This window comes from Martes martes (genome assembly GCF_963455335.1).
Source record: "Martes martes genome assembly, chromosome: 5".
Taxonomy (NCBI): domain Eukaryota; kingdom Metazoa; phylum Chordata; class Mammalia; order Carnivora; family Mustelidae; genus Martes; species Martes martes.
The window spans coordinates 127977081-127991860 of record NC_137892.1 but is presented as its reverse complement, the minus strand read 5'-3'; the positions used below and the strand labels follow the sequence as shown (position 1 = coordinate 127991860).

The 14780-nt window shown below is 37.2% G+C and overlaps 1 long non-coding RNA gene across 1 annotated transcript in view; it reads right to left on the bottom strand.

Annotated features, from left to right (window-relative positions):
• The window catches only part of LOC308343872, a 45683-nt gene that overhangs the window by 2448 nt on the left and 28455 nt on the right, over positions 1-14780 (bottom strand). The window contains exon 4 of the long non-coding RNA XR_013966915.1: positions 2593-2671. This is a non-coding gene — a long non-coding RNA (uncharacterized lncRNA). The remainder of the gene's footprint in view (positions 1-2592; positions 2672-14780) is intronic.

The window sequence follows — 14780 nt, the reverse complement described above, 5'->3', positions numbered from 1 at the left end:
AAAGAGATTTCCTGCTGAATAGATTATCCCTTTGTTTCAAAGCTTCTTATCTCTTGGGTATGTGTCTGCTGTTGTTCTACGGGTAATTTTTCTGTGACCTGGTCTTGACCTCTGGTTTTCACCTATTCTCTTGTTCCTCTTACTCAGCTACAATCTCCTGTTTTTGATCATTAGTTGCGTCTAACCCCATTATTCTGTCTTTGCTAATCCAACCTTCCAGTCTTAAATACCTACAGCATCCACATATATAACACAGCCCCACCACCTGCTTTCAAACTCTCCTCCACCCTGACCCTCAACCAGACTTTCTCATGCCTCTCTTTTCAGCTTACAATACCCATTCCTTTCCTTATATGTGCAACTCTAAACTTGGGGTTTTTTCTCCCCTGCCACTTTCCCAATATTCCCCTGACCATTGAAACTACTAGTAACAGAAGTAGAGACCCACTAAGATATGAGTCTTCTAAGAGAATATATGTAAACCTGGCAGGAATGTTGACAGTGAACTTTGAGAAAAATTAGAGTTTAGTTTCAAAAACTGGGGCTACATACATGAATAAATTGAGAGTTTTTTTCTTTACATAAACCAGTTTAATTGTTTGATTTATTCTTTAGGAAAAAGAAATATCAAGTTAGTAAAAACACAGTAAAGTTAGTTATTTAACTGACTTGTGGGGGGTTTTTAAATCAATGTCTTGCAGGCGATTTGATTAGAATAGTCAAATTTGTTTGGATGTATGTTTCTGTCTCAAAAATACATATAGCATAACCAAGAGTCTGATACAAGTGTGTTTTTTAACTATTAAGTGTTAGACAAAATTATCAGCCAGGAATAATCCGGGTACTTTTCAACATTTCTAATTATAAATATATTCCTATGTGCATATTCTCCTTACTTTATTGCTGTTTCATTTCCTAACAATATCTAGCCTGACCTGCATTTCATGCAAATAAAAGACTACTTCCACCTGCCATTATTTCACATACTCCCATGGTTTTCTACTAGCTGTCTGCTGAAACAAGAAGTGACTATAGAAGAGAAGATGCCGTTTCCAATGGCATAAACCACTCATAACAAAGAGAAAGCCAATTACACTCAGAATAAATGAACAAAAAAATCAGTCAATCAATCTTTCCATTAATATGGAAAGATACTAATAGTCTGCTGAATATACTGATTTCCTTTGAAATATATATTTTTGGAATAGGGTTTTCTCTGGAGGGCTAGAAATACTGTTTGAGGAGTTACTCATTCATAGGTGGGGGGTGAAGTCATGGGATTTGGTAATATTTCTAAGAGACACTCACTATAAGACACTTAAAAAATCCATGTTGAATTAGTGAGAGATAAATCTGGAATAAGCAGAGATTTTCATCATCTTCCTAAAATCAAGGCTAACTCTTGAAATCAAAAGGTCAGTCTCTAGCACACACATGCATGAATTATACCAACCACTTAGATGACTTACACACATTAAAAAATGGCATATTTACGCAAGACTATTGAAGAAAAAGGCAAAGTCAAGCCACCATAAACATTGGTGGAGTTAGGAGTAAACTTTTATTAAAATCCCTGTGGTGATTGGATATTTTGAAATTTTTAGACAACATAAAGAACCAAAAATAAATGTTCTTGAATTTTATGGATCTTTTTATATGCTCTGTGGCTACCTCTTCCCGCGCACACACACACAACAATGTACAGCTATGTTCTTAGCTGTACATTGATGTTTAATGGCCTTAGACCTTAGTAAAATTATAATATGGTTAAAACATACCCCTGGTACTTTAGAAATATGGAATTGAAACTACTTGGAAGTCATTTAATCTGAAATATGAATTTTATAGATGAGGAAACTAAGTATCAATAATCTGAAGCAATATCTCACATCTTACAGTGACCATTCCTCCCTCAATCCCTGTGACATTTTCTTGTTGATGACAAGAAGCAGCTGCCTTTTGGGATTTTCCCCAGGGTAAAGGCTACATCTGCATGTGATTTGTATATGTTCCTCTAAGCTGAAGTGCTGGCTAATTTTAAAGTCCAGATTTGGTTTTCATAATGACAAATGCCAAAGGTTTACATTTTCCTCCTGAATGTAGTAGCATTTGCCATTTATTAGCATAAAATGTACCAGCCATTGGGCTAGGTACTTGATTCATATCACCTCATTTCATCCTTATAGCAATCTTATATATTGGGTATTGTTTTACAAGAAGAAAGTGAAGCTGAGAAAATAGATATTATGCCCCTGGTAATATACTGAGTAGATAATAAAATCAAGATTTAAAAACCCAGGTCCATCTGATTACCAAGCTTTTTCTGTGCTTCTCCCATCACTGGATTCTATTACCAGGCTCCAGGAATAGTAAAGAGGAAACAGAGAGCCAAAGAAAGTAGGAGTCATTACACAGAGTGCTCAAGACGGAAACACCATAGGAGCCAACCTGGCACTGCTGCATGGTGGGTTTTTACTGTTAGGAGAATGATAGGTAATGCTGTGCCCGCTCTAATGAACACATGGTTGATGGGCAAGAATGGAAAAACACTACAGTAAACTCTCATGATATAATCACCAGGTTCAGTTTTACCAGAGAAGAGTTCAGTGGCCTACTTCACCAACTTGATGGGTTGAACAGAATATCTTGCCACAAAATTCCTCTGGTGATTCTGAAAAAGAATAAATATCAATTTGGGATATTGCCTTATTGAAATTATATATCCTAATTTGGGTATTAAATCCAGCATGGACTTTTGTAACAAATTTCAAACCCTGCAAGATTAGGAAATGTTGGCCACAAGTTGTTGGGGACAGCTGGAAAGAAATGACATTTTGGGCTCGAGCAACTTCTTTGATACACCCTGACTTGCAGGAGTCTTGAGAAATGGATTCCACCTTAATAAATGCCAGTTGTCAATTTTACACGGAATCTGGAAAGTAATTAAAAATAGCCAGGATTAGATCCAAGGAATTATTTTAGTTTTGGTAGGAGTTGTGAATTTCAGTTTGCCAGTATTCTAAAATGTAACTTGGAATATGACCAAGTGAAGGGAATGATATTTGCCCCTCAGCCTTTGCACTGAATTCCAGAATCCAAATCTCTGCAACATAATGCCACCTGACATGCTAAATTCTGTCACCCCCTGGCTTAGAACCCTTTAGTAGTTGCCCATGGCATTTAGAATAAAACTCAAACCTTAAATGCAAATTTTGTGCCTCTTCCTTATTGCCTCTTCTTCTTTAGTTTTAGTCACTGCACTCATTCTACCATCCAGTCATAGTCAATTTCTTTCCAAATTCTAGCTTTTCTCCAAGCCTTGGCTCATGATATTCCCTCTTGCTGGAACAGTCCTTGCTTCAAAGTTCCCCTTCCCCCATAGTCTCTCTATTACCCACATAGCCACCAATGGCTGGCTACGTCCCACTTCTCAGTTCTCACTCTGACATCATTTTCTTAAGAGCTCCTCACTGATTCCCCAAATCTGGGTTAAGTGCCACCCATAAAGGCCCCATTTTCCTCTGTACTAATAATATTTCATTATAATTTCTTGTTATATGCTTTCTTTTCTGAACTGGACTGTAAATTCTATTATAGCAAAGACACACTGCCAATTATGAGATATTTGTTGAGTGTCCATTCTGTGCTAGACATTTGGGATACCTAGTTTGCCACAGTATCCCAAATGTCCAGCACAGAATGGGCACTCAACAAATATCTCATACAAGCTTGTGTGTCTGCCTTGCTCAACATTACATCCTAACATGAGAACATGCTTTTTCTCTCAGAAAAGATTTATTTAGAACAGAAATTCCTTGTGGAAATGTCCCGGACTTTTTCATTCCCTGCAAATATATGAGACAGGGCAACTTCTAAATGACGAAACCTTGCTCTTTTAGAAGGTGGAATCAGAGTGGTCCAGAAGGCAACCATTAGAGTCTGCCGCCTGCCTGGGCTAGATCAGGCAATGCCCATGGTGGAATACTTGGAGGAATCTTTGGAATACTATCTCTCAAGCCCCATGTTAGAAATAAGAAAGATATCATCCTCGTCCTCATAAAGCCAGCATGTACCAAAATACCCAGAGCATTAATTCTGGTGGTCTTGATGGCATTTCTTTTTTCATTAATAAGAAAATTATTAACCAGCACTATTTTATCACAAGATTATTTTCCTGTATGTGAGCTAAATACTTAATAGAACACTGGTATAGCATATACATGGCAAGCAATCAGTGAAATCAATTACAAATGAAGCAGTCTAGGAATATCAACTACAGAAATCTGCCATTTCTACCAATAAGTTTAAATTTTGCTGAAGATTCCCAGTTTAGGCTCCATCTAGTCTTATAGCACCTGGACTAAGGTAGGCATCTCATTTAATTATTCAAATATATTGATATGTAGGGGCGCCTGGGTGGCTCAGTGGGTTAAGCCTCTGCCTTCAGCTCAGGTCATGATTCCAGGGTCCTGGGATCGAGCCCCGCATCGATCGGGCTCTCTGCTCTGCAGGGAGCCTGCTTTCCCCTCTATCCCTGCCTGCCTCTCTGCCTACTTGTGATCTCTCTCTGTGTCAAATAAATAAATAAAATCTTTTAAAAATATATATTGATATCTAATTCAGGCCATTAGGTGAGAATGAAGTGAGATGATAAATTAATCCCTCAACATTCTGAACTCTGAAAGCTCTTTCTCTCCCTGGTATAATTTCTTCTGCTTTATCAATTCAGAAAATATTTCAGTTGTCATAGATGTAATGAGGTGAAGAAAGTTATTACCATGTAGATGATTGACTCTAATTTTTTGTTGAAGTAAATGCAATTCATATATGTAAGAATATTTACCCATTGAACATATTATACCATTTGACATTTTCCCTTCAATCAGAGGGCCACTGGTAAAATGAAAGAGACTAGGAGAGAAGGAGAGTTACAGAGAAGGTGAAGAAAGAAAATAGTGGACTATTATATCAGATGCTTGAGATGAGAGTGAATGAGCCTAACTTCGGGACAGCTTTGGGAAAGATGCCTGTTAGTCTTGAGTCCACAAGAGAGAAATATGTAATTTATTAAGAGAGAAATTGGCGGCGGGGGGTGGGGGTACCTGGGTAGCTCAGTGGGTTAAGCCTCTGCCTTCAGCTCAAGTCATGATCTCAGGTCCTGGGATCGAGCTGGCATCGGGCTCTCTGCTCAGCAGGGAGCCTGCTTCCTCCCCACCTACCCCCCCCCCCCCGCCTGCTGCTCTGCCTACTTGTGATCTCTCTCTCTCTGTGTCAAATAAATAAATCTTTTAAAAAAGAGAGAGAGAGAGAAATTTTGGACTTCTAAATAAGCATTTTAAGTTTCTTTTCTTTCCTAAGTCTCTTAAAAATTATAATGTAGGGGCACCTGTGCAGCTTAGTCCATTAAGTGTCAGACTCATTAAGTTTTCAGACCCCTGATCTCACGGGTTGTGAGATCAAGCCAGTGTGCTGGGCTCCGCTCTTAGCAGGGGGTCTACTTGGATATCTTCTCCCTCTGTCTCTCCCCCCACTCACTCTCTTTCTCTCTAAAATGAATGAATAAATCTTTTAAAAAAGTTAAAATGTGGGAGAAGCAGTACTGATGCTACCAGGTAAGTATAAGCCTGGTTACTGACTGAATAGAGCAGAGGATATGACAAACTAAGTATCTGCAAGGGTGAAGGCTCAAAGAAAGTGAGTCAGGTCACTCTTCAGAACTCTTGAGGGGTCAGGGGGTCGGGCCACTAGGCATCAGGGAAGGCAAGGCCCTTGGAGGGACACCAGGCAGAAAACAAGGGGATTATCCAAAGTCTACACACTAAACAGAGGGATCTTTCAAATAAGCAATCATCAATTATAGGAAAAGCCAAAAGTTGTCTGAGAAAGGAACTTAGAATAGCAATGATTATTATTTATACAATCACAATAATGTTAACATGCCTAGTTACTAAAGTGTGTGGTAAAACTATATTAGGAGGCTGAACAGGAAGTCAATAAACATACATAAAATTGATATGTCGGTTAGGAATATAAATATAGAGGAAGTGGCAGGGGACAAAAGTATTCCAGGGTAAATCTTATTCTATGAAGTACTCAGGTATCCCAGAAATGTCTCGTGACTTGATTTTCTTTAAATTTAATTAATTTGAACTTGGAAAACCTACTGTATGGGTGGATGTGAAAATTATTATTAGTTATGATTGGAGGTTTCTTCTCATACCATTCCCTACTGCCTTCCACAAGCATATGTGAACTTAGAAATCCTATATGCAATCTTATTTGTAGGCATTCTCAGGTCTTTTGGACACAATGATAACCATGATACTATCCTTGTCAAAATACTCACGGTTTCTTAATATCCAAGTCAACTCATTGAATGGGAGAAAATAAGTGTAAATCATATCTATGATATTGGGCCTAGTATCCAAAATATATAAAGGATTCTTACAGCTCAACAGTAAAAAGATAACTCAATTTTAAAATGGGCCAAAGATTTCAATAGTAATTACTCCAAAACAAGATAATCAAAACAGATAATAGGAACAATTAATCTTTTGGGGAGTTTATCAAGACCTTTAGGTGTCCAGATAAAAACAGATTCAGAAGGTAATAAATAAAGAATCAAAGGATCTCTGTTTCATCATTAGTTTTACAAAGAACCCTTAGGACATTCCAAAACCAGGGCTTTGTGACTAGACATAAAAGTGTAAACCATGAATTCTGTTAGCCTGTCTGTGGCTGCTGTAGTTCCCAGCTTGGGTTGTGCCCCCAGTGAAGCAGCTGCCTAGAGAAACCCTTGACAGATGATCTCTAGGAAAGGATCATGAGGCAAAATACAAACTGCAGCTTATATCTTTAAACCTCATTTTAGAAAAGGAAGAGGGTGGAGTTGGAATGTATGGAAATAATTTTGCCTCTGTATGGACTGCACTCAGTGTACTTAATTTCAATGTAAAGAAATGAACTATTGTCTATGTAGAATCCATTCTCTGATCATTTTTGTGTTATAATGTTTTATTTTATTTTTTTATTATGTTCAGTTAGCCACCATATGGTACATCATTAGTTTTTGGTGTAGTGTTCAATGATTCATTAGTTACATATATACTTTAAAATATATAAGATCAGGAAATCATAGAAGACATTTAACATTGCCTTATCATCCTCTTATTTGTTCCAAAATATTTGCTGTAGTTGTTTGGCTATTTTTACTCTCCTCATTGCAATATTTATTTCAACAAATAGATGTGCATCACTTTCCATTCTCTGAAAGGCACTAGTGTAGTTTGTGCTCTTGTGCTCTGACCTTTGAAATAATTCATAATTGAACTAGTGAATGCTGTTCCTTCATTTTCCAACCTCAAAGCTAGCAAGTAAGTGCTAGTTTATAGTCCATGACCTATAAGAAGAAATGCTAAAAAGCTTATAATTATTAGAGAATGGTACTGTTTTCTGCAAAACAACTAGATACTGAGTGTCTTGTTCTAGAGAAAATAAAAAAATAGGAATAAAAAATGATCCTATATAAATTTTCCTCTAATCCATGACTAAAGTTACACTTTAACTCAATCAGAAACTAGTTTATCATTTTTCATATTTAATATATTCCTACTATTTTCTAGATAATCTGCTCAATATTTTAGAAATTAGTAAGCACCTCACAGCTTAGTGGTAAAAATAGATATATAAACAAATACATTTAAATTCATTTTAATCACTGTAACAATGGAACCATGCACACAATATGGAGAAGGGAGTGTTTAATTCTGTAGAAATGTCAAGGAAGTCTCCACAACATCAAATTTCTTAATGACCAGCTCATGTGGTACCATGAGTCTACCTTTCATAGCAGGTATAGCAAAGATGCAAAGTTCCATTTATTCAATGATCATTTGATTAATGCCTGTCTCCTCCATTGATATGTAAGTTCCCTTTGGGCACAGAGCATATCTGTTCTTACCCACTATTAAATTCTCAACATCCAGGATACTATGTACAAAAGGCGATCAATTACTATCTCTTATATATTGTTGAGTATACATAGAAAAAGTATTCCTAAAGGAATACATTAGGATACCTCACTTGGCCTTTGGAAGCAAATTAGGAGTTTTACAGGAGAACTAGGCAAAAAGAGGACATTGAAGGCAAAGGTACAGCAGTACGTGCAAAGAGGTGAAGGCATGCGTGCTTGGTGCTGAGGTGTAAAATCCGAGATGTGGTTTAGAGGAACATGTGAGAGAGGGTAAAAAGAGGAGTGCACATAACATGACAAATGTCATGCTAAGCCATTGCAGCTTTTATCTCAGAGATATGATATGGGGAGTCTCTAAACCATTTTAGGTAAATAAGAAACATGACTGGACTATCCTTTAAATGTTAGAAAGACCAGTTTTGTGCAGTTTCAATGTTCGTTAGGATTTTTAGGATGCAAAGAACAGAACTTTACTGGGGTTACACAAGAGAGTGTATTATAAAAATAAGAATGAGGGGCGCCTGGGTGGCTCAGTGGGTTAAAACCTCTGCCTTCAGCTCCAGTCATGGTCCCAGGGTCCTGGGATCAAGCCCCGCATCGGGCTCTCTGCTCAGCAGGGAGCCTGCTTCCCCCCTCTCTCTCTACCTGCCTCTCTGCCTACTTGTGATCTCTGTCTGTCAAATAAATAAATACAATCTTTAAAAAAAAATAAGAATGAAAGTAAAAGAACTTTCTGTCACCAGTTAAACAGATAATGTGGAGAAATACTGGTTGCCTTCCATGACTTTGGTAAGAGCTATTCCACTGATGTTGTGGAAACAGACACCTGATTATGAGTAAAGGACCTAAGTGGTAGGAAGAAGTGGAGATACTGAAAATGGGCTACTTTTATAAGTGGCTCAAAAAAAGGAGGAGGCTTCCAGGCCAACATGCTTCAAAAAACACCTTCTTCCTACTATGTAACAAAGAGGGGTAAAATGTTATACGTATATTGATACACACAGATGCTTACACGTACATATATACACATACCACAACTGTACTCAAATTTGAGATAGATATTTATGTGGGTGAAAAACAGAACAGAAACAAGAAATGGTGAGTGGAGGCTGAACTCACAGTTTTCTGAGTTTTATAATTGCAGCAAATTATTCAGCACTGCTGGGCCAAAGGTCATTAAAAATAGTCCTCTGATTGTAAGGGAGGACGTAAGTTTTACTTACTGCTTAGAGCCATGTATTTCGTGAACCTCCCCAAATGCAAAAAGAAATGGGGGAATATAAGATTTAGTGACTTGCTGACCAGAGCTAAAGATACATAGAAATTGTGGTTTTCAGGGGGCATGGAGAGGAACAGTTTCATTCTCTAAAACCGAGTCAAGCTGCCTTCAGTCTAGATTCATGATACTTCCAACCAGCCCGTGGAGGCAGTAACTTTAAACTCTGATTGTAAAATCTAGCCCTAAATTGGACATTCAAAGTGTTCAGAGGCAACTACAAAGTTCATAGACCAAGAGAGATGAGCAATGTGTGTGTGCAGGTGGGAGGTGGGGGTGCATGTATGTCAATGAGGGGTGTGTGTGTGTATGTGTGTGTGTAAGACAAACAGAGAGAGAGATGGAGAGAGGGGGAGGGAGACAAATCTTACTCAAAACAAACCAGCATACAAATTCCAAAAGATATGAAAAAAAATCTAATGCCAACATGATCAACAAAATCAACAATCAGTTTAGTGGAATTTTTCTGTATAATATTTATTTTATAAAAAGTCTGACAAAGACTATTAAAAATGATGAGATCTGAAAGAGATAGCTAAAATAATTTTCATTTAAATAGAAGAGAAAATTTTTATTGGTACGGCCCACCATGGAAAATAGTATTGAGGTTCCTCAAAAAATTAAAAATAGAATTATCATATGATCCAGTAATTCCACTACTGGGTATTTACCCAAAGAAAATGAAAACACTAATTTGAAAAGATAAGTGTGCCCTTATTGCAACAGTATCTATAATAGCCAAGATATGGAAGCAACTCAAGTGTCCATTGCTAGATAAAGAAGTGGTAAATATACACAATGGACTATTACTCAATCATAAAAAAAAGAATGAAATCTTGCTATTTGTAACAAATGGATGGACCTAGATGTTACAATGCTAAGTGAAATGAGTCAGTCAGAGAAAGACAAATACCATATGATTTCACTCATATGTGGAACTTAAGAAACAAAGTTAAAAAAGAGAGAGAGAGAGAGAGAAATGAATAAAAAAAGAAACAGGGTTCTTAAATATAAAGAACAAACAGTTGCCAAAGGGAGGTGATGGGGAGATGGGTGAGATAAAGGGGATTAAGGTTACACTTATTGTGGGGTGCCTGGCTGACTCAGTCTGTTAAGCATCTGACTCTTCATTTTGACTCAGGTCATGATCTCAGAGATAAATAGATAGACATGCCAAATAAAGATATTTTCACATATATAAAGTCTACCCACATACACACTAAACTCACATAACCCAGTCACATATAGTCACACTCATATATACCCTCACATGCACTTATAAACATATTTATATAACATACAGTTTTTATTCAAGATGTGTTTTAGCTGGCAATGAGTAAATCTAGAAGAAGGGCAAAAAATAGGAAAAAATGATCAAATATGTTAGTCAAATTCATTAATTGTTGACTATCAAAACAATTTAAAAACTTTTTTTAAAGCACAAAGTTGAAATTCCAAATAACAATAATGAGGTGCTAGGGCTGAAGGGATATTTAATGAATAATTAAGGACCCCTTATGACAGAGAGGATAGAAATACTGAAGAGTAACAAACTTTTTTAGATTGTTTTATAATTAAATATACATCCTAAAATTGTAAGTGTAAAGTAATTGTAAGTGTAAAATAATTTCAGTCATGAGCCAGGAAGAGATTTGGCTGAAATGGACTATTATCACTGATCAAATTTTTTCTAGATGGAAATGAGGTTTCTCAAGGACAAAGTAGTGGTTGGAACATCCTTAATGAAACACAGGACTACCCTTAGAGTGAAAACTGTTTTTGTCAGAAGATAATACACTTCAAGAGAGTGAATTTCTGTCTTCACCAATGAATATATCTTTGGAGGTTGGCCCTTGAGTGCTGTAACTGACACTGAATTCTTTGCAAGGACTGTCACTGCAGATGCTAGTGTGGAATCTTTCATAGTTTCCCTCAAGAAATGGGAATTCCCCTCTAGGACCAAGGTTCCCAGCTCTTGGGTCCTCTTTCAAAGCTATCTATCAGAGCACAGGTCAGCCCTTAGAATCCTAGGTCAGAACTAGACCATCTGCCATTGGACTAAGGTTCCCTCCCATTGTCCTGGAATTTCCTTAGTAAATCAGGCAAAATGGGTCTGTCTACACCTCTCTCACCCCAGGACTCTCATATCAGCTGACCTAACATTTCTCTTAGTAAGGCCTATACTCAGTGATCCCAGGGTGACATTCTATACCTTGCCTATGCTGTGCTACAGAGGGAAGAAAAGCACAAGCTGTTCTCCATCCAGGCTCAGGGAGACCCTCCCTGATGGCATTGCTGGCTTCATCTCATCCCAGACAATGGAGGGAAAGTCTGAACATTTTGAAGGAAGCATTCTAAAGCAGGGGCTCTCTGGGGCCCAGGGCTCCCTCTTCCCAAGTCTAAGGGTAGTTCTCTGCAATGGAGACAGTGCTATCAGAATAACATTTAGGAATGAATCCAATCCAAGTTCCCAGTTCCCAGTTCTGGTTAGGCTGAATGCTTCCAAGATTCAGGTCTCAGGTTGGCAGGGACAGTAGTCAGTATGTTCCTCCTTGACCCCCAGTGACATGAGATGGCGTGCAAGGCCGAAGGTCGGTTATAAAAAGGAAAAGAAGATACTTCTTCATCACATTCATTGTTCCTATTTTGCATTATCACAGGATGTTGATTATTTCCATATTCATGTCCAAAACTCAAATGAACATAAAATAATTATTACCACATCAATAGCTCCCTTTTACTTACTTTGCCTTCAAAAAATTTGCAGGAAGATTTAAGTAAGAAGACTTGACAAGGCAATGTATTTCTAAGAAGTTGTAGCATGCTACAATGGCAACAGGAGGTCACATGTCAATGATTTTATCCTCAAATGAACTATAATAACTTCCCTGAAATGCACTCCTTGGAATTTGCAATTGTTATGAAACAGAATTTATCATTAGGGAAGAAAACTAACAACAGTGTGTTGGAATAGGATAAACATTAAAAAACTCCAACTTATTTTTAAGTACAAATAAATACAAAGAAGGTAATAGAAGAGTGCTAACACCCTAAACTCTGTTTAGACCTTACTACGGATCGGTGTTCTAGACAATTTTGCTTTGAGCATTTAAGTTAGAACTCACAATAGTACAATGAAGGATGATTTTTAAACAGGTAGGAGATTTCAGTTTTAAAGGCCCAGCAGCAATATTCCCCCAGTGAATGGATTTATCAAAAGGGGATGCTTTCAATGGTCTATGGCCAGATATACTGGAGGACATATCCAGGATACTGCTATATATCTACAACCAGGCTTTACGGTGACTAAAACTCTTCCAGCTACCCTATTAGCTTCTTCACCTCTGCAACAGACTGTTTGCTCTCCAGTTATGATGACTCAGATCTACCTTGTTTCTGTTTCTGTCTCCTTTGCTATTATCCAAATAACACTTTGTATAGGTTTTAAATTCAAACTCAAAGAGAAAGGAGAAAACAGTATAATCTACTAAAAGGAGATCTGGCATTGGAGTCGGAAAATTCTATGTGATCCTGCTTCTAGGCATTATTTCCAGCAAACTGAGCTTCAGTTTACTCAGCTAAATATGGTATATTAATCTTTATCATGAAGAGTTGTTGTACACATTAGGTATAACTTTGTTAAACCTTTGGCATAGTACTTGGTATAAGTCCGATCGCAATGTATAGTATAACTTATTTTTTTTCCAAATATAATATTTTATTTTTTACTTTGTTTTTATTAACATATATTATTTGTTTCAGGGGTACAGGTCTGTGATTCAGCAGTCTTAACACAATTCACAGTGCTCACCATAGCACATACCCTCCCCAATATTTTTATTACTATATTTGGATCTGGTATTCTTGGCCCAAGATCATCTAGTAAAGGGGTCTATGCTATATACCCAGATATCTCACAGATTATTAGCCAACTTTTAGGCCTATCAACTGTGGCCAGAGTAAGGTTAATGAGATGCACTGTGCCAGCAATGACTATCTAACTGGGCTACTTAACAAAGTTCTGGAGGGTTTCAGATGTTATCCTAAAGTGGGTTGACACTGGCTTGCAGTTTCATCAGTTCAGTACAACATCTCCAAAAAGATAACTGGCAGCAGGTTTGTCCAGTTCCACTAACTCCTTTGTAAAGAGTCTCAACTGTGTGTATGGTTTCCAGGTTGCATTATAATTCACAATTAGATGTTTTTAATGTAAATCATCCAACCCTGATTGATTCTTTTGAAAAGAATTCATTAATAGAGTAAGTCCCATGAATGAAAGAATATCTCCTGCCAAGTTTGACACCCATTCTGAACTGATAAATCTGAGCTTTAAAGGCAAATTAAAATATTTGAGATTTTGGGATCAGTTACCCATGACCAAACCTAACTTCCTACTTTGGAGGGAAAATTAATGTTAATCCTTATTTGAAAATCCCCAGAGATTTTTCAGACACAAGTCCTCTTCAAACCAGAAGCTGGAAAAACAAGCATAAATAAACAAAAACATGTGGGATTCTTTGCCTTTAAAATGTACATTAACTTTTTAAGTTCAAGCAAAGGTCATTCAAAAAATTCTAAGAGTTGCACCAAGCCAAAAATTTGTACTTCATGTACAAATACCTCAAAGGGTTGTGGTAAGAGGTTCTTGATTTCCAGGGTAAATATATGCAAATAATTTTATAACTGTACTCATTGCCTCTAAAAGATGTCTCAAGGAACAAAGATAATCTGAAAGCCCTTAGAGGCCTAAGACATACTCATCAGGATAAACAATCCCCAAATATATCCAAGTAGGTTGGGAAGGACAAATCACCTATGGCAACACTCATCTGGATGGTATAGTGACATCCTACCCACTTCCTCTCCTCTGTAATCAGTAGTAAGATAGGAAGCATTCTCTAAAACTGTACTCACCAATAGAATTGTCTATAATAATGTAAATTTCCCCATTCTGCATTGTCCAATACAATAGCCACTAGCCATACAAGGAATAATTTAAATATGGCTGGGACTAAGGAACTGAATTTTTAATTTTATTTAATTTTAATTAACTTTAAATTTATACAGCTACATATAAATGAACAGTGGCTACCACAATGAGCAGTGGAGGTCTACAGAACAGGAATATACTACTTGAAGAAATATCTGTAATAATAATAGCAATTAGTAACAATAATAATAAATACCTAACATTGTTAAGCATGTAGGGCTTTACCTGTTCATTCCTCACAGAGCCAATTCCCACCATCACCCATGCCCTGGGTGTTGGTAGACTTGCTCTCAATAAAATGCTGTCCTAATAACTAGAAACAATGACTTAGTGACAAAGAGAATGACAAGCATTGGACCCAGGAGCATAAAACATACCAGTTGGTAGAAGTACTGATGGATGAGTTCAGTGGACCAGATGGAAAATCCTATGTAAGGATAGTACAAAGCAGAGAGAATATTTTGGACCAAATGAGTGTACTGGGATTTAAGAGTCAATAGCCCCTTTGCAAGACAACAGGTTGTATATGATCTTGATATGTG